This window comes from Pinus tabuliformis, chromosome 3_2 (assembly GCF_031772625.1).
Source record: "Pinus tabuliformis cultivar Carrire ecotype Pingquan chromosome 3_2, CPIR1, whole genome shotgun sequence".
NCBI classification, from domain to species: Eukaryota; Viridiplantae; Streptophyta; class Pinopsida; order Pinales; family Pinaceae; genus Pinus; species Pinus tabuliformis.
The window spans coordinates 1,120,700,128-1,120,722,066 of record NC_142302.1 but is presented as its reverse complement, the minus strand read 5'-3'; positions in this window follow the sequence as shown (position 1 = coordinate 1,120,722,066).

Below are 21,939 nucleotides of genomic sequence, written 5' to 3'. Positions count from 1 at the left end.
CATCTCTAGATACAACAAACTTTTTATTTACTTCATCATAGAGGCGATATGCTTTAGAGGTGTTTGAATACCCCAGGAAGATACACTTACGACTTCTAGCACCAAGTTTGTTTCTATGTACCTTTGGTATCAAAGCATAACAGGTGGAACCAAAGATCCTGAGATGTTTTACCGAAGGAACATGTCCATACCACAATTCATAAGGAGTCTTGTTTCTTATAGCATTAGATGGACATCTATTCTTTATATATGCAGCACCTAGAACAGCATCAGCCCAAAACATTATCTTTACATTTTTGAAAAAGAGCATGGATCGTACCATATTCAAGATTGTTCTATTCATTCTTTCAGCTACACCATTCTGTTGGGGATTATAAGGCACAGTTGTTTGATGTTTAATCCCATGTTGGCGAAGATAGTTTTCAAATTCATTTGATGTATATTCTTTTCCATTATCAGTGCGAATAGACCCAATATGAGATTGTGCATCATTTTCAATCCATTTATGAAAATTCTTGAATGTTTGAAAAGCATCAGATTTGTTCTTCACTAAATAAACCCAACACATTCTGGTGTAATCATCAATAAATGTCATGATATATTTATTTCCATTTGCAGAAGAAACAGGAATTGGACCACATAAATCTGAATGAATAAGTTCAAGCTTCCTATGTGCTCTTGAATGTGAGTCATGAAAAGATTGTTTGCTATGCTTTCCTAGAATGCAAGCATCACATTGCTTATGTTTCCTAGGAATTGTAGGCAAACCAGCAACACCATTTTTCTTCAATAAGCGGAGACTGTCATAGTTTAAATGTCCAAATCTAGCATGCCATAATAAACTTGATGGAAGTGTACCTTCTTCATGATGAGAAATATATGAGAAATGTTGTGCATGAGCAGAGGTTCCTTGCAGTTTGAGAAGCCTTTCTTCTTCTATTCCCCTCATGACAAGTGAGTGGTCAAATGCTTTTCTTACCTCAAGCTTGCCATCAAACATATGAATGGAGTGACCTTGCTGGCGGATGTGGACCAAGGACAGCAAGTTTCTCTTGAGTTGTGGGAGATATAGAACATGATCCAGAAGAAAGTCTGGAAGACCAGGCAGTTTAAACCTGATTGTGCCAAGCCCTGATGGCTTGATTTTTGACTGATCTGCAAAGTATACTGCTCCATCAACATTGTCAGTGAAATCTTCAAAAAAATCTTTCCTATGAGTCATATGACAGGTTGCTCCTGAATCAAGCAACCAATCATTTTTCGAAGAAGCAAGTGAAGCATTAAACAAATCTTCATTTACTCCAATGTTACATTGTGCCTCAATATAGTGAGCGGATTCAGGTGCTTTACCTTTGTCTGTATCATCAGTTTTACCTTTCTGCTGGTTTCTTTTCTGCTCAATTTTTTCCCATGGTAGATTGCATGTAGAAGCATCATGTGATCCATTTCGTTTGCAGCAAATGCAATGCAGATCTGCTTTTTCTGCTTGAGAATGTCTACCCCCCCTGCCTCTGAAGTATCTTCCTCTTCCTCTTCGTCCACCTCTTCCTCTTGTAGAATCTTGAGCAGGATGCTTTTCTTTATGAGCAAGGAAAACAGTCTCTTCAGAAGATTCAGGGACTGTCTTCTTTCCAAAGGCTTTCTCTCTTTCAGCAAAATTTTTCACAAGAGAGTCAAAGGTTATATCTTTAAGATTTCCATTTGCTTGTAAAGACTCAAGATAATTCGAGTAGGTAGGATAGAGTGCCTTGAGAAAAGCAATAAGAGGGATATCCAGCTCAACCTTAGTGGATTTAATATCATGCATTATAGACTTTACTTCAGATGCAAGAGCAAGAGTATCATTATTTTTCAGTTCAAGAGTGAAGAGTTTAATCATGAGCTGAACAACTTCAAGTGCAGAATGTGAGTCATAGAGTTCTTTCAGCTTTTGTAAAGCTTCAAAGGCAGTTGAATATGATGAAATATGGCGACTTACTTCTTCATTTACAGATGTTGCGATTAATGCATAGGCTTTGCTGTTCTTGTTTTCCCAAATGACGAGCTCTTTGTCTGATGTAGGCTGCATTGGGTCATTTTCTCCTTCTCTGACACAGACTCCTTTCCACAACTCATTGAAGATGAGGGTGTGTTTTATCATCTGGGACCATTCAGGATAGTTCTCCTTGCCAGTGAGAACTATTCCTACCATAGAGATGATTGAATGCATTCTGTGAAAAAAAAAAAACTTCTGCTGATAGAATAATACTTCTAATGGCAAAAAGAATGTGCTTTTGTGGAGAAAAAAAACTTTTGCTGCTAAAAGAATGATTCTGATTAGTGATTCTGCTACGCCATTTATATATTATTGACTATTGAAACAAATGTTGTTAACATGCTAACAATGTAACATATATCACCACATATATATCACCGCATAAACAATTTGAGCCCTTGTGTTAAACGCTGCCACTGTAAAATATGAGCACTGTGTTGAACGCTATCACCGTACCATATATCACAGCATATATATATCACATAAAAATTGAGCGCTTGTGTTAAACGCTAATACTGTAACATATATCACCGCATATATATATATCACATAAAAATTGAGCGCTTGTGTTAAACGCTGCTACTGTAACATATATCACCGCATATATATATCGCATAAAAATTGAGCGCTTGTGTTAAGCGCTACCCAATTCAGATGAAGTTGCAAAAAAGGCAATGGATAAGGGCACTCTACAACATGTGAAAATCGTTCATAGAGGCGGCATTAATCTGCAGGGAGTTCTTCACATGTACTCCGGCAATGGCGATGCATGTTACGCCGAAAACTCCGACAGACAGAGGAATGCCTTCCACGTATTGCAGCCTGTCTTTGAAGCAGCCCTTCAGAAGCTTGCATTTCCCAAGGAGGGTCCTCTCAAAACAATTTACACAACAATTACATAACAATTTATGAATTTGTCTCTCGGCAAGAGAAAATTCATAGTACAAGTGGAATATCGTGGAGAAGATATACGTCCGACGCAAGTGAAATTGTTCGAATTAGAAGAGAAGTACGAGGTTATTGAAGTTTTGGGATATGGCGGATTTGGAACTGTCTGCATGGCTTGGGACACTTCCAATAATGAGCGTGTTTCCGTCAAAAGGATCGATCTGAATGGCGGAAGGTACTACTTCATGGCGTTGCGCGAACTGCAAGTTCATCGTGCGGTCACTCGGAAGAATATAACATCCAGTAAGGATGGTGGGTAATACACCGGCCTAGCTCATGGGTCTGCCCAAACGTCCGCAGAATGGAATCACTGTCAATACAGGCAATACAGTGATAACAATGGCTTCCAGGTTACAATGGCTCTATCCCACTCTCAACACCATCTTTTTGAGTCCCCTCAAACAGCAGTCGCTTTCCCTTCAACCGCCACAACAGATCTTTGGCATCGAAAGCTCACTGGACAGATGCGTTAATAGACAGAGCCCAGAGGCGCTGGAACGGTTTTGGATTCTGAGTGAATTCAGGGCAGCGCAGGTGTGGCAGAATGACAGAGGAGTTTGAGGACAGAGCTCAGGTCAGAACGACAGAGGACAACAGCAGAAATGAAGGGAGTTACAACTATTTTAAGAACTGGCTCTGATACCATGTCAGGCCAGGAGTGACTCCAGACTTGGTAGAAAAACTGATTTGTTTATTTCATTAGGTAGCTATTGTTATATACATGAATGTGACTGATCAGTTCATCTTCTTGATGACTGTTCACATTCCAAATTCACCCAATCTCAGAGGATTAGGTGTCAACACGTACGTCTAAGTGAAGGCCATGGAAGGAGAATGGAGGATTGGATAAGAATCTGTGATTCCCTTGAGGATAAAAAAATACAATATAGGAAATGGACTGACACTCTTTGAGGATTGGACACGTATCCAAGACAAGAGTGGTTGAAGAGCATTGATATTCTTTGAGGATTGGGAATCCAAGATAAGAAAATTCCTAAAAGGGCATACCTAGTGAACATCCGAATGGGGTATTTACCTTGTAGAGGTAGTGTGGTATCTCACGTAAAGCCTCCCCGCATTATTCTCTTGTATAGGAAAGATCTTGTCAAGTTACATCCTTACTATGATGACAGTGTTAGTCATGATATTGATGCTTAAAGATGGCTTACCAATCCAACTCTTCTTATGAGAACTATTTAGCTTGAGAATAACCTTATAGTAGGTGTACAATTATGAATACCTTCCTAGTTAAGAAGGAGTGTTGGAAAATACAACTAGTTTCAGTGTTCATAATTTTCAATGTACTCAAATCACTATGTATATTTTATGTTACAAGAAATATATTATTTTAAAGCATGGGTTTCATCATTTTGATGGTCTTGTAGGTAAAGCATGTTCTTCATGCTTCTAGGGTTTTTCATGTCAAAAGAATATTTTTCTGGATTAAAGAGAGTAATTGTATTTTGTATAAGACCCTATTAGGCAAGTTGTAACATGTAAAAGTTAATGATTTTGGGTCTAGAAAGTCCCATGATCCTCCAAGCACAAGTCGACCCTAGTCAAGGAAAAGTCAACCTAGAGAGGGTTATTCGTCCTCTTCGAAATGTTATATATATATATATATATATATATATATATATATATATACACAGAGAGAGAGAAAGAGAGAGAGAACTTCAACCTCATTTGACACACACACAACAAGTTCGATCTACAATAGAAGGAGCATGAGATAAGAGTGAAGAGACAAGGAAAAGAAGAATAAAAACAAAGCAAAGGAAGAAGACTTTGATTTCGGGCCAATTCTGTCTCACATGTGTGAATTATGGTTTATATTCTACTGTAGGTAGGCCAAAAATTGCAGGCCAAAATTTTGAAGTTACTACAAGTCCGAATTTCTGAGATAGAGGGTCAAAAACCGTGATTGAAGCAAGTTTGAAAAGGGTTGACTCTTGTTGACTAAAAGATGATTTTTGTCATCTTGGAAGGGCTTTGTTAGAGGATTGACTTGGTGCTTGGAGGAGGACTTGGTTTAGGGTTTGGATGCTGGTTTTCTCATTTGAAGCATATTTTATAAGAAGAGGAGATTTTTTGGGTTTTCCCCTTGGAGGGGTTTCTGCCATGGCTTAGAGCCTAATACTTGTGTCCATTGTCTTTATTTTTTTTGTTCTTGGTAATTGTTTGATGAAACTATCTAATAAATAAATCTAAGAAGATAATTAAATTTCACAAAAATTTATTAAGGTTAAAGAAAAGTTGAATTAATAGTTGCCCAACTGCATTCTTCAACATTATCCAGGGGAAATCTCTGTGTATATGTGTTTTACATGTTACGCTCTCACATTTTTTATTTTCTATGTTTTAGAATTTGTATGCAGGTAATTCCTATACAGGGTTACAACGTACATTTGGTATCACAGTTGTTTTGGCTTCAAGGGGACACATTTGTCGCTGAGGGGTTTCGCTCGGGCTCGTGGTAGACCCTGTTCGATGGGAGATTTGTCGGATCGATTCTAGTGGTGAAAGAAGATGGTGAGCAGTGGAAAGATAGAGATCGAGAAATTTAATGGTCAGATTTTTGAGTTGTGGAAACTCAAGATGGAGGATCTGTTGGTGGATAAAGATCAGCGGATCGCGGTAAATCTAGGTACTAAACCAACGGGAGTGTCCGATGAAGAATGGAATAAGTTGGATCGGAAGGCAAATAGCACAATACAATTATGTGTCTCAGATTCAGTATTGTTGAATGTATCAGGGGAAGCTATAGTGAAGGCTTTGTGGGACAATTTAGGGACTTTGTACGAATCTAAGTCTCTAGTGAATAAACTGTTCCTATGAAAAAATTTGTATAACCTGAGGATGAAAGATGGAGACTTGGTGACAGAGCATCTGAACGCATTTAATATTGTGGTAAGTCAGTTATTATCTATTGATATTAAAATTTTAGATGAAGATAAGTGCATCGATTTGTTTTGTTCTCTACCAGATTCGTGGGATAGTCTGGTTATTTCAATAGGTAGCAATGCAACTGACTTGAAGTTTGATGAAATAGTCTCATCCTTGCTGATGGAGGAAATGAGATGGCAAAATATGGAGAGCCAGAATGGTGATGCCTTGTCTGTTCGATGACGGTCCTAGAACATAAACAAAAATAAGTCATCGAGTGGGAGATCTAAATCTCTACGAAAACCTGTAAAGGTGGTTTGCTAGAAATGCAGAAAGGAAGGGCACTACAAAAGGGACTGTAAATCTAAAGCTCCTAACAAAGGAAAGGGATATGATGATGCTCCTTCTGCAGAGGCGAAAACCAACTCAGATGAAGGTGGGGATGTGTACTTGGCTTCTTCAAGTACACATGTAGATCATGAGGCATGGTTGATTAACTTACGTGCATCCTTTCACTTCACTCCCCATAGAGAGTGGTTCTGCGAGTATGAGAAATATGATGGTGTTGATGTCTTCTTAGGGAATGATAGGAAGGCTGGAATCATTGGTCGCGGAAAAGTAAAGATGAAGTTTCAAGGTGGAAGGGTTAGAACACTTCCGTGTGTTCTACATATTCCTGCATTGGCCAAAAATCTAATTTCTGTAAGCAAGCTAGATGATGCATGTGTAAAAACAGTGTTCGAAAAAGATACCTGCAAGATGGTTCGGGGAGCACTGGTATTGATACAAGGAGTTCGGATTGGAACTCTATACAAGCTACATGGTAGCACTATTATTGATGGGTGCAACAATTCTATGGTTCTTGAAAGTGGAGCAGAAAATCTAGTGGTCTCTGGAGAAAAGACCATGCTATGGCATCAAAGGCTTGGACATATTGGAGAGAAGGGTCTTCGAATACTTCATGGTAAAGGTATGATATAAGGTATAACTAATATCTCTTTGAATTTTGATTTCTGTGAAAATTGTGTATATGGGAGCAGAATTGGGTGAGTTTCTCCTCTGGCAGTAAGAGGGCAAAACAGATATTAGAGCTTATGCACAGTGATGTGTTTGGACCTGTGAAGGTTCCATCACTGGGTAAGTCTATGTACTATGTATCATTTATAGATGACTTCTCAAGGAATACATGGATATATTTCCTTAAGAATAAATCTGAAGTCTTTGACAGGTTTAAAAAATTTAAGGCTATGGTGGAAAACTAGATAGAGAAGAAGATAAAGGTGCTGAGGACTGATAATGGTGGAGAGTTTTGCAGTAAGGAATTTGAAGAATTCTGTAAGAAGTGTGGTATAGCACGACGGAAGACTACTCGATATACACCTGAAAAAAATGGAGTTGCAGAAAGAATGAATAAGACGTTGATGGAAAGGGCAAGAAGCATGCTCAATGGTACCAGGTTAGGATAGGAATTCTAGGCAGAGGCGATGGAAACAACATGTTACCTGGTCAATAAATCATCTTCATCAATGTTGGAGGATAAGACTCCACAAGAGGTATGGAATGGTAAGAAACCCTCTCTTTCACATCTGAGGGTATTTGGATGTAATGCATATCTACATGTTCCAAAGGAGAAAAGAACCAAGTTGGATAGTAAATCTGAAAAGTGCATCTTTATTGGGTACAAGGATGGTTTAAAGGGTTATAGCTTTGGAACCCAGTAACAAGAAGGTTGTGTACAGTTGAGATGTGGTGTTCACAAAGGTGAAAGATGTTATTAAACATGAAGTCCAACCAAAGGAACCTGAGAAGATAGAGTTTGACCTTAAGGAAAAAGAATCAAACTCTACAGCAGAGGAGGAATCAGAAGATGAAGAGCCACAAAATCCGAGTGTGAGAAGATCAGTTTGAGAAAGAAGGCAACTGGAAAGGTATAGTCCATATGTTTTTTGTTCAAATTTTGCTTTACCTATTGCTGATGATGATCCCAGAACTGTGAAGGAAGCAGTAGATTCAGAGGATGGAAAACTCTAGAAAGAGGCCATGGTTGATGAAATGACATCTTTGCACAAAAGTGAGGCTTGGGATCTTGTGGAGTTGCCGGCTAGAAGAAAACCCATTGGCAGCAAATGAGTGTTCAAGAAGAAGACAAATGCAAAAGGAAAGGTGGAGAAATACAAAGCTCAGTTGGTAGAAAAAGATTATTCCCAGGTGCCGAGAATTGATTTTGGTGATATTTTTTCTCTTGTTGCCAAGTTAGCTTCTATTAGATTACTTTTATCTGTTGTTGTTGCTTTTGATTTTGAGGTAGAACAGATGGATGTGAAGACATCATTTCTTCATGAGGATCTGGAAGAGGAGATCTACATGAAGCAACCTAAAGGATTTGCGGTGAAGGGTAAGAAAGAACTAGTATGCAAGTTAAAGAAGTCTCTGTATGGGTTAAAACTGTGACCAAGAATGTGGTATCAGAAATTTGATACATTTATACAGGGACTTGGCTTCACCAGAAGAAAAGCAGATCACTGTGTGTATTTTAAATTAATTGGTGACTATGTTATTTATCTCGTCTTGTATGTGGATGATATGTTGATGGTTGTAAATGACAAAGAAATTATCAAGGATTTGAAGATCCAATTGTCCTCCAAATTCGACATGAAAGATTTTGGTTATGCAAGTTATATTTTGGGCATGAAAATTAAAAGAGATCGAGCAAAGAGGAAGCTCTGGTTAAACCAGAGGAAGAATGTCAAAACAATGTTGCAGAATTTTAATATGCAGGATAGTAAACCGGTGAAGGTTCCTATTCCTGTAGGTGTAAAGTTATTTGCTGAATAGTGTCCCAAGACATAAGAAGAGGAAGAGGACATGTCTCGTGTTACATATGCAAGTGTAGTCAATACCCTGATGTATGTGATGGTTTGTACTAGACCAGACATTGCACATGAAATGGGAGTATTGAGCAGGTTTATGTCAAAACCAGGGAAGGAGCACTGAACAACAGTGAAGCGAGTTTTGAAGTATTTGCATGGCACTAGATATTATGGCTTGTGCTACCAAGGAAGACCAGGATTGGATAGAGTGTTGGATATTCGTGGCTTTGTTGACGCAGACTGGGCTGGAGATCTAGATCAGATAAAATATACAAGTGCGTATGTGTTTAACCTATTTGGACGTGTAGTTAGTTGGATGAGTAAGAAACAGTCTGTAGTGGCATTATCGACTACAAAGGCAAAATACATGACAACCACTCATGCAAGCAAGGAAGCAGTTTGGTTGTAGAGATTGTGTTCAAGTATGGGGTTAGTACAAGGAGCTATAAGGATAGACTGTGACAGCCAAAGTGCAATTTTCTTGGCAAAGAACCCTGCTTATATTTCAAAGACAAAGCACATTGATGCTCAGTATCACTTTGTGAGGGATATGATAGAAGACAAAAAGGTGTTGCTGGTAAAGGTGGACACTTTGAAGAATACTGCAGATGCATTGACAAAATCTGTGAGCTCTGAGAAGTTCTCTTGGTGTAGAGAAACAATGGGCGTTGTAGGGCTGGATAAATGACTAAGCTCTCTTGTGGCCCCCTATGGAAACAAAACAACAAGTGGGAGAATGTTGGGTTTCATTATATTCTTTCCATGACTAGCCTATGTAGTTAACCGGGCGGTTAGAGGGGGGCGGACCCCCACTTTATTGCGCCAATTGCGCAGCGGGGGGGTCATAGTGGGGGGGAAAGCCCCCCCTGTCCAAGGGGTTTGAGGGGGGCAGGTAGTCCCCCTCTACGAGATCTGACGCAACGCCCTAAGGAAAAAAAATTGGACCTACTTATGGTTTTGTGCATGGTTTTCACACATGGTTTTGGACGCGATGGTTTTTTGGTCCATGGTTTTGGATGTGATGGATTTCGGTCCATGGTTTTGGATGCTTCGGCATGTGTAAATATATATTGTAACATTGAAAGGAACATAATGAAAAATCAAGCTGGTAATCCCGGTTTTGGGATCCAGGGGAAAATCTTTGTGTATATGTGTTTTATGTGTTATGCTCTCGCATTTTTTATTTTCTGTGTTTTAGAATTCGTATGCAGGTAATTTTTGTACGGGGTTAAAACCTACACCCTTCACTACTAAATTATCCCTCACACTATCCCACTTCCCTTCAATGCTACAAACGACATTGGACAAACCCCTCTCTCTAGCCTTTTCCTCCCCTCTCCCCCCCTTCGCCCCTAATATAAGGAATTGGATCCCCTTCACTACTAAATTATCCCTCACACTATCCCACTTCCCTTCAATGCTGCAAACTACACTGGACAAGAAATATCAATTATTGTAGACCAGGGAATCTCAATTGTGATATTTATCCTTAACTCAGCGGAGAAAAAAAAAACTACTATGGCAACAAGATATCTTTTTTGAGAGCATGCATACTCCTAATCACAAGCATTCCACCATAAACATCATCAACTCCCCTACATGTGTGAATGGGAAAATGAATTAATGGTTTTCTCACATGCCTAAGAGAATACCCCTCTCAAGAATTTTGTTCACTCTATGATTGGCATGACAAGTATATGATCATATATAAATTTGGGAAATAAAACATATAATACAAAATAAAGGGAAGGTTTGCGAAACTAAATACTTTTCAATTCAATTAAAATGAAATAAATTGAACTCAACCCTATTTTCCCTCTCATTGGCTCATTTTCCCCATGTTTATCTTAGGAAAATATAGCTCCAAGTTCAAATATGGATGCTATATATATGTTTATGTATCTATTAACTCATTCAAAATAATTTTTAATTACGTAATGTATACATGTATATTCATAACATAAAAATAAATATGCAATAATAATACAATACCTATAAGAATGTATATTTTTCTACTTCACATGATTTCCAAGGGAAAGAGTTCAAGTTATCATCTTTTGTAACACACCCTCCTTGATCTCAACAAACTTTCCACATGATTCTTTCATCATAAATTCATTTAAGTTGTCTCTTTCTTGCCACACTCACCCTTTTAGGCTCATGCTTCCCTTTCTCTACTAAATAGTCCCTTGGGGAATCCATCTTACTGAGGCTTTTAAGTGCAAGAAGAGTGTTAACGTGTGATGTGTTATTGTTAGAAATAACATTGGTAGCCTCCACTAAATCAATAAGCTATGGAAATCATAGGATTCCACTATCGTCATAGTGGCCTTCTTCTCAAGCTTTCTATAGACTTACATTAGTTATTATTTTCCATGATTAGCTACATTCACCAATATTCTATGTCATAAACATAGGTATACAAATATTATGAGTTATCTCTCTATATTTGAACCAAATTCAAAAATAATGATTAATACACTTGGATTTATATTAATTTAGGAAGTTTCACATATACTTAACCATCAATTGTGTAGGTAATAGTCATTGACTTCATTATATGTCTTACTTTTACTGTCGTGTCCAAGACATCTTTTTCTCTAACTCTATTTTCCCAATAAGATTTCTTATATTCCATCCAAACATGACTACATTTGAATAAAAAAAATCCACTGCATCCACAACAACCTTATGAAATTATTTCATAATTATGAATTACCAATAACTACACCATTTCAATAGTTAACATATTAATTGCAATTAAAAGCATCAGATGCATGCATTCACACAGTGCATTGAAAGATGTGTGTATAACCACAACTTGCACACTTACATAATATTCTTGTGTTCATTCACATAATGCATCCTTGCATTGGTTCAATAATACCACGACTTCATATCATGCATTTCACCATGGTGAGTTGAAGACGAGGGGGACAGAATCCCCCCCCTGTCCAGGGGGTTTGAGGGGGGCAGGTAGCCCCTTTCTACGGGATCTGAGGCAGCGCCCTAAGGAAAAAAAATTTGGACCCTATATTAGGTTGGGCAGACCTACTTATGGTTTTTTGCATGGTTTTCGCACATGGTTTTGGACATGATGGTTTTTTGGTCCATGGTTTTGGACACAATGATTTTGGATCCATGGTATTGGATGTTATGGCATGTATAAATATGTATTGTAACATTGAAAGGAACATAATGAAAAATCAAGCTGGTAGTCCCGGTTTTCGGATCCAGGGGAAAATCTCTGTGTATATGTGTTTTATGTGTTATGCTCTCGCATTTTTTATTTTCTGTGTTTTAGAATTCGTATGCAGGTAATTTTTGTACGAGGTTAAAACCTACACCATTCACTACTAAATTATCCCTCACACTATCCCACTTCCCTTCAATCCTGCAAACTACACTGGACAAGAAATATCAATTATTGTAGACTAGGGAATCTCAATTGTGACATTTATCCTTAACTCAGCGGAGAAAAAAAAAACTACTATGACAACAAGATATCTTTCGTGAGAGCATGCATACTCCTAATCACAAGCATTCCACCATAAACATCATCAACTCCCATACATGTGTGAATGGGAAAATGAATTAATGGTTTTCTCACATGCCTAAGAGAATACCCCTCTCAAGAATTTTGTCCACTCTACGATTGGCATGACAAATACATGATCATATATAAATTTGGGAAATAAAACATATAATACAAAATAAAGGGAAGGTTTGCGAAACTAAATACTTTTCAATTCAAATAAAATAAAATAAATTGAACTCAACCCTATTTTCCCTCTCATTGGCTCATTTTCCCCATGTTTATCTTAGGAAAATATAGCTCCAAATTCAAATATGGATGCTATATACATGTTTATGTATCTATTAACTCATTCACAATAATTTTTAATTACGTAATGTATACATGTATATTCATAACATAAAAATAAATATGCAATAATAATACAATACCTATAAGAATGTATATTTTTCTACTTCACATGATTTCCAAGGGCAAGAGTTCAACTTATCATCTTTTGTAACACAACCTCCTTGATCTCAACAAACTTTCCACATGATTCTTTCATCATAAATTCATTTAAGTTGTCTCTTTCTTGCCACACTCACCCTTTTAGGCTCATGCTTCCCTTTCTCTACTAAATAGTCCCTTAGGGAATCCATCTTACTGAGGCTTTTAAGTGCAAGAAAAGTGTTAACGTGTGATGTGGTATTGTTAAAAATAACACTAGTAGCCTCCACTAAATCAATAAGTTATGGAAATCATAGGATTCCACTATCGTCATAGTGGCCTTCTTATCAAGCTTTCTATAGACTTACATTAGTTATTATTTTCCATGATTAGCTACATTCACCAATATTCTATGTCATAAACATAGGTATACAAATATTATTAGTTATCTCTCTATATTTGAACCAAATTCAAAATAATGATTAATACACTTGGATTTATATTAATTTAGGAAGTTTCACATATACTTAACCATCAATTGTGTAGGTAATAGTCATTGACTTCATTATATGTCTTACTTTTATTGTCGTGTCCAAGACATCTTTTTCTCTAACTCTGTTTTCCCAATAAGATTTCTTATATTCCATCAAAACGTGACTACATTTGAATAAAAGAAAATCCACTCACAACAACCTTATGAGATTATTTCATAATTATGAATAACCAATAACTACACCATTTCAATAGTTAACATATTAATTGTAATGAAAAGCATCAAATGCATGCATTCACACAGTGCATTGAAAGATGAGTGTATAACCACAACTTGCACACTTACATAATATTCTTGTGTTCATTCACACAAAGCATCTTTGAATTGTTTCAATAATACCACAACTTCATATCATGCATTTCAACATGGTGAGTTGAAAGGTCTAGTAAACAACTCAACATATCATCCAACTATTTCCTCTTTTTTTCTCAATTTTATTCAGATACTTTCATTTTCATCCCAATATAACACCAAGAATATACCCTTTCTATGCTAAATAATCTCTTCAAGCATACTAGAGGGCCTTTCCTTTGTTTTCATACTAGTGCCCCAAGCACAAGGGGTTTCACCTTGTTGACCAATATCTTACCAAATTCATTCATAAATAAGGTTTTAAAACTATGAAAAGCAGAGTCAGTATATTGTAGTTATTTAGTTTGGGGCAATGTGAGGTAGTTTGATTTTTTAATATTTACTATTACGAGGTATAAAAAAAGGGTATTTCGTTAAAATAGGGGGTATCTGCAAAAAAATGGTGATTATTTTTATTAGAAATATGTATTCAGAGAGGGGTTTAACAAAATGATTTTGGGAGTCTTTTATCAATATCTAGTGGGAGTGGAAGAACTATTTAATATCCCATGAAAATAGTGCTATGACATACGTTGAATAAGTGGACACCTTGTGACCCCAAGAAACATTTCCCCTTTAATGTCATCTCAATTTTGTGACAAAGGTTACTATTGAGGGCACAAACACTAGCACGAAGACCACTTGACACTTTTACAATGCTATAAACTTTCCATATCCAATATAACTATGGTCTAACATATGTCTATCACATACGATATTCATTCTAGGATATGAGTATAAATACTCATTCACTCTCCTTATTAGTTCATAACTAGTACAACAACATCAATAGAAGAGTCAAGGGATTCTACTTTTCTACTCTATATTGCATGGATTCCCAAAGCATAACTAATCTAAATCATGGCATATCTTGTTTCCCTTATTATCCCTTTTTGTATTAGAACAAATTCCTTAGAAATTTGTAGCTTTCTTTAACATTGTTGTAGCTTCATTTTTGTCCTAAGATTCCTTCAAGTACCATTTGATTATTGAAATCATGTTATGCTTTTCTTTAGAGTTGCCTTTGCATTTTGTTCACCCTTTCAAGGCTTGTTGACTTTTCTTGAACAATTCTAGCCTAGTCCATCTTAGCCCTTCTCTAGCTTTATATGGACCTTCTAGCACTTCATAGTGTTGCAATCAATGTCATTCCAACTTCATAAGACCTCCTTTAAAAGTCCATTTTCTTTCACAAACCATCCAACTTTAAATGCACTTTTCTACTCTATATGCATTCTAATTCTTCTCTTTTAAAATTTTATAATTACAACTATCATGTCATGCGTTGATTTTCTAACCTTTGTACACTTAGGATCCACTGAATATTCCTTATCCTAGTCTCATCCAACAATTGGCATCTACTATTGGAATCATTTCATCAATTCTATAATATTTTTTACCAACCTTAACATTCATCAATATTGGATGTGTGTTATATTCTTTCTAAGCATCATGGGGTCTGAGGAAACACCCTAGAATTTTTTTATTTTATGTGGACCCAAATATGGTGGGCGGACCTACCCATGGTTTTGTTCATGGTATTTGGGAACAGTGATTTTTCCCATGGTATTTGTAGATCCAGTCAAGGGAATTATGATTATGTTCTAATCCATGGTTAGTGAATTGGGGTTTATGAATGTTTCGGTGTATATATATATATATATATATATATATATATATATATATATATATATATATATATATATATATATATATATGAAAGGAGTATAATGAAAAATCAATATAGTATTCTCTGTTTCGGGATCTAGAGGAAAATATTTGTGTATATTGTTTTATGTTCTTGTCATTGTATATTTTTTATGTTCTAAGAATTCATTTGCAGGTGATTTATGTACAAGGTTAAAACCTTCATTTGGTATCAGAGTTGTTTCAACTTCAAGGGGACACCTTTTTTGTTGAGGGGTTTTGCTCAGCCCTGTGGTAGACCCTATTACAATGGGAGATTTGTAAGATCAATTTTTGCGGTGAAAGAATATGGTGAGCAGTGGAAAGATAGAGATGGATAAATTCAATGGACTGAGTTTTGAGTTGTGGAAAATCAATATGGAGGATTTGTTGGTGGATAGAGATCAGTGGATGATTGTAGATCTAGGTATGACACCAACAATAATGTTGGAAGGGGACTGGGTGAAGTTAGATCGGAAGGCGAAGAGCACAATATGATTGTGGCTCTCAAATTCAATATAAATGAATGTATCAGGGGAATCTCATCCTTGTTTTCAGAGGAGATGAGACAAAAAACTATGTAGAGTGAGAATGGAGATGCCTTGACGGTGAGAAGATGGTCCTAGAATAGAAAAAAAAAAGTCATCAAGTGGGAGATATAAATTTGTAAGGAGATCTAAATCTCTATGAAAATTTATAAAGGTATGCTGGAAATACGAAAAAGAGGGGCACTACAAAAATTACTATAGATATAAAACTCTTGAGAAAGGAAAGGGACCTGATGATGCTCCTTCTGCAGAGGTAAAAACCAACTCATATGAAGGTGAGAACGTGTACTTGGATTCTTCTTCAAGTACACACGTAGATGAAGAGGGATGGTTGATTGACTCAGGTGCATCCTTTCACTTAACACCCCATAGGGAATGGTTCTGCGAGTATGAGAAATATGATGGTGACGATGTTTGCCTAAGGGATGGCAGTAAGGCCAGAATCATAGGACGTGGAAAATTCAATCTGAAGTTGCAAGGTGGAAGGATTAGAACACTTCCTGGTGTTCTACATACTCCTGCATTGGCCAAAAATATGATTTTTGTAAGAAATATGGATGATGCAGGTGTAAAAATAGTGTTCAAGAAAGATACTTGCAATATTATTCAAGGAACATTGGTATTGATGTGGGGAGTTCAGATCAGAACTCTATATAAGTTGTTGGGTAGTACTCTTATTGATCAGTGTAACAATTTTGTGGTTCCTGAGGTGGAGAAGAAAATATTCTAGTCTCTGGACAAAAATACTATGCTGCTGCATCAAAGATTCAGATATATTTGAGACAAGGGCCTTCGAGTACTACATGGTAATGGTATGGTAGAAGGTATTTCTAATTTCTCTCTGGATTTTGATTTATGTGAACATTTTGTATATGGGAAGAAAAATCGGGTGAGTTTACCCTCTGGTGCTAAGAAGGAAAAAGGGATATTAGAGCTTGTGCATAGTGATGTGTTTGGACTTGTATTGGTCACATCACTGGGTAGGTCTATGTAATATGTCTCATTTATAGATGATTTGTCGAGGAATACATGGATATATTTCGTCAAGAAGAAATATGAATTCTTTGACAGGTTTAAAGAATTTAATGCTCTGGTGGAAAATTAGACAAAGAAAAAGATTAAGTGCTAAGGATAGATTATGGTGGAGAGTTATCAAAGAAGAAATTTGAAGAGTTTTGTAAGAAGTGTGGTATAGCACGACAAAATACTACTTCATACACACCTCATCAAAATGGAGTTACAAAAAATATAGACAGGATGTTGGTGGAGAAAGCAAGAATCATGCTCAGTGATGTTAGGTTAGAATAGGAATTCTAGGCAGAGGAAGTGGATATTGTATGTTGCTTATTTAATAGATCACCTTCATCAACATTGGAGGATAAGACTTCACATGAGGTATGAACTAGTAATAAAACCTCTCCCTCACATCTCAGGTTATTTGGTTGTGATGCATATGTACATGTTCCTAAGGAGAAAGCAACCAAATTGGATATTAAATATGAAAGGTGCATATTTATTAGATATAAGTATGGTTTAAAAGGTTATAAACTTTGGAGACCAGAAACAAGGAAGGTTGTGTATAGCCGAGATGTGTGTTTAGAGAGGTGAAATATGTTATTAAACATGAAGTCCTACCAAAGGAACCTGAGAAGATAGAATTGCAACTAAAGGAGGAAGAATTAGAATCTACGGCGAAGAGCCACATACTCTAGTTTTGAGAAGATCAGTTCAAGAGAGAAGGCAACCAAAGAGGTATAGTACATTTTCTTTCTATTCAAATTATTCTTTATCTATTACTGATGATTATCCCAAAACTATCTAGGAGGCAGTGGATTCAAAGGATGGAAAACTCTAGAAGCAGGCCATGGTTGATGAAACAACATCTTTGGACAAAAATTATGCTTGGGATCTAGTGGAGTTTTCGGTTAGAAGGAAACCCATTAGCAGAAAATGGGATTTTAAGAAGAAGATGAATGCAAAAGACAAGGTGGATAAATACAAAGTTGGGTTGGTAGAAAAATGCTATTCCTAGGTGCCGAGAATTGATTTTGGTGATATTTTTTCTCCTGTTGCCAAGTTAGCTTTTATTAGATTATTTTATCTATTGTTGTTTCTTTTGAATTTGAGGTAGAACAGATGATTGTGAAGAAAAAATTCTTGTGGAAGAAAAAACCGGTATGTAGGTCAAGAAAGTCTTTGTATGGGTCAAAGAATTCACCAAGGATGTGGTATCAAAAAATTGATAATGTATATAGGGACTTGGATTAACAAGGAGAAAATCATATCATTGTGTGTATTTTAAATTAATTGGCGACTATGTTATTTATTTAGCCTTATATGTGCATGATATATTGCTGATTGGAAATGACAAAGAAATTATCGAATATTTGAAGACCCAATTTTCCTCTAAATTCGACACGAAGGATCTTCATGTTGGAAGCTAGATTTTGGGCATGGAAATGAAACGAGATCGGCCAAAGAGGAAGCTATGCTTAAACCAAAGTAAGTATGTTGAGACAATATTGCAGAGCTTTAATATGTAGGACAACAAACCAGTGAAGGTTCCTATTCTTGTAGGTGTAAATTTATTTGTTGAACTGTGTCTCAAGACACGGTGAGAAGAAGAGGGCATGTCATGTATTCCATATGCAAGTGAAGTTGGTAACCTGATGCATGCAATGGTTTGTACGAGACCATACATTGCACATGAAGTGGGGGTATTGAGTAGGTTTTTGTCTAAACCAGGGAAGGAGTATTGGACTACATTGAAGCGAGTTTTAAAGTATTTGTGTGCCACTAGTCATTATGGTATGTGCTACCAAGGAAGACCAGAATTGGATAGAGTTTTGGACATACATGAATTTGTTGATGCAAAATAGGCTGGTGATTTTGATCAAATAATATATACAAGTCGGTATGTGTTTATCCTATTTGGAGGAGAAGTTAGTTAGATGAGCAAGAAACAATTTGTAGTGGCACTTTCAACTTCGTAGGTTGAATACATGGCAACCACTCTTGCAATAAAGGAAGCAATTTGGTTACAAAGATTGTGTTCAAGTATGGGGTTGGTACAACGACCTATAAGGATAGATTGTGACAACCAAAGTGGAATTTTCTTGGCAAGGGACCTAGCTTATCATTCAAAGAAAAAGCACATTGATGTTCAGTATCACTTTCTCAGGGATATGGTTGAAGATAAAAACTTGTTGTCGGTAAAGGTGGACACCCTGAAGAATTTTGTAGATGCATTGACAAAGTATATTACCACTGAGAAGTTTTCTTGGTGTAGAGAAACAATGGGAATTGTAGCCTTGAACCAATGCCTAAGCTCTATTGTGACCCCTAGTGTGGCAATAAAACAATAAGTGGGAGAATGTTGGGTGTGTGTTATATTCTTTCCACACATCATGGGGTCCAGGGTAGCACCTCGAATTTTTTTTTTATACGGACCCAAGGATGGGGGGCAGACCCAAAGATGGTGGGCAAACCCACCCATGGTTTTCGTGCATGGTTTTTGGGCACAATGTATTTTTCCCATAGTATTTATAAATCTGATCAAGGGCACTACAATTATGTTCTAATCCAGCGTTAGTGGATTGGGGTTTATGACTGCTTCGGAATGTATATATATATATATATATATATATATATATATATATATATATATATATATATATATATATATATATATATATGTATTGTAACATTGAAAGGAATATAATGAAAAATCATTCTAGTATTCATTGTTTTAGGATCTAGGGGATAATCTCTATGTATATTTGTTTTATGTTCTCGCCATTGTTTATTTTTCTATTTTAAGAATTCGTATGTTGGTAATTTTTGTACAGGTTTAAAAGTTAAAACCTTCAATCATATGTCATTTGATGCCATCGTCTCCAATCATTTTTAGAATTTGTAAGGCTCTAAAATTTCCCCTTTTAATTGGATAATTCTTTGTGGAGTCTAACTCCATCCACCAATACTAATCTATACATGGAGTTCTTTATTCCCCTATCAACATCCCTATGATGAGTCGAAGTTCATTACTTTTCCTTTCATCACTTACACATAAATCATTCTAGGCTTTCACAATTCCTTCCCATAGAGCTGGTCCACCCATCACATAGTTTGTCCATTACTTCATACACATATTCTCATTCCTTGACAATTCTCCTTTATCATGCAAGCACTATAACCTCCATCACATTGATGGCCTCCATGAGCATAGGAACTTAATTTCTCTTTTAATGCATATTGATGTCATCTTTATTCACTAACCTATTCCATATTCCCTATACTTATCACGTTTTCTTGGCTATATATAATAACTAGCTTCAACAATTGAAACCTCGCAACACTTCTAGATAGGTTGGTATCTTCCATGCCTTAACTAAATATTTTTTATGGAAAAGAGTAACCAACTCCAATAACCAAGAGTTTCCATGGCTCTTCTTTGTAGTTTAGAGGGGACATAAGGATTTTAATAAATTCCTTACATGCACTCTTATTCATAAGTACAACAATTATCTAGCCTGAACCATTCACCCTAGTTGGCAATATGCACCTCTACCATGCTCTAATCATCTAGTTGTGCTTCCACTCTATTGTGAAAGCACCATCATGAATTATATGCATCCATCTCTTAGTCAACTTCATCTTCAGGAAACTCCTATATCACTATATAATTGTCTCTAAAAGTTTAGGATACCTTTGAAATTATGCATATTTATAATTACATTACCACTCAAAACTAAGGGCTCTATTCTGCTAACTTTTTGAAATAACTAGAAACATATTTTGGAAATCATAACCTTTTATTACAGTTCTCTTGTATGTTACCTAGCTAATGACTGTAACCATGCTCAATTCGAAGCTACAATCTAAAAGTTATAGCTCTCAAAAGTTATCAGTTTCTCCCATTTTTCACAATTTTCTCGCTAATGCAACTATGTTTTAAGAGCTACTTATTCCATCTATAAAATAAAAATCTAAGGATAACTAGAAAAACCTTTGAATCATGTGCATATAGTACTTATGATTGTGGATGCTCAAGGGACGCTCAAAGAGCTTCTTCTTAGTGATCTAATACTCTAATAACTCTTAGAATAATGGAATTTAACATACTTTTAACTTTCAAGTCAAACCCCTTGGAATCTAACCAAAAATCCAACTAGGTTTCTTTGTGTCTAGTTCTATTCTACATTGTCCAGATTTCATACTAAATAGAGCTCCTATAAGTGAGTACCCTCACCCTTAAAAATCCACTAATTACCACTTTTTGGAATTCTAGAGTTGAATCAACATATTATCCTCATTAACACTTTTATAGTCTTCAACCCTATGACTTACATGAAAACTTTCATGTCTATAGAACTTCATATGTCTCCACTATGTCCAAAACAAGAAATTAGCTCTAAATTTTTTCTTTTGTCGACATTTCATGACATGTGGATGTTCAGTTGTGGACTTGGAGTCCATATGGAACCCATTGTTTCTACCATGTCATTCTCTTGTATCTATGGCTCCTTTGCATTTTCCATGACATGATTTGTAATGTGGATCTCATTTCCTATTGTAGCCATGACCACTTACAACACTTGCTTTTCTCTCCTCCATACCTTTCTCCCATTAGTCATGATTAAATCTAGGTTTTTCACGGATCTCTCTATTTATATATTGTTTATTTGTGCCATTTTACTTTCTTTGTTTCTCTAACATCTCCCAACATTGTAATGATATGTGTACTATACATCTCCCCTTTTAAAATGATATAGAATTTCCCAACAAATTTATGTCCATCACCTCCACACTTTACAAAGGTCCCCCTGAGACGATATCTATTGTAGATTGATCTATTTGAAAAGATCTTAATTGTTCATGACAATTCCAAATTATTGAAACCCCAATAAACTCAACCTCATGGTAAAGACACGACCATTGATCTCATCTATCAAAAGAAAAATCCACCATTTATGACATTTTCAAAACTATGAATCCCCAGGGAACCTAAACTTTATGTGACTGTATCAATTGTTGATCTCACGCATATGAGTAACACTTTTCTATTGACAACATCTCCAAAATTTCAAGTCCTTCGC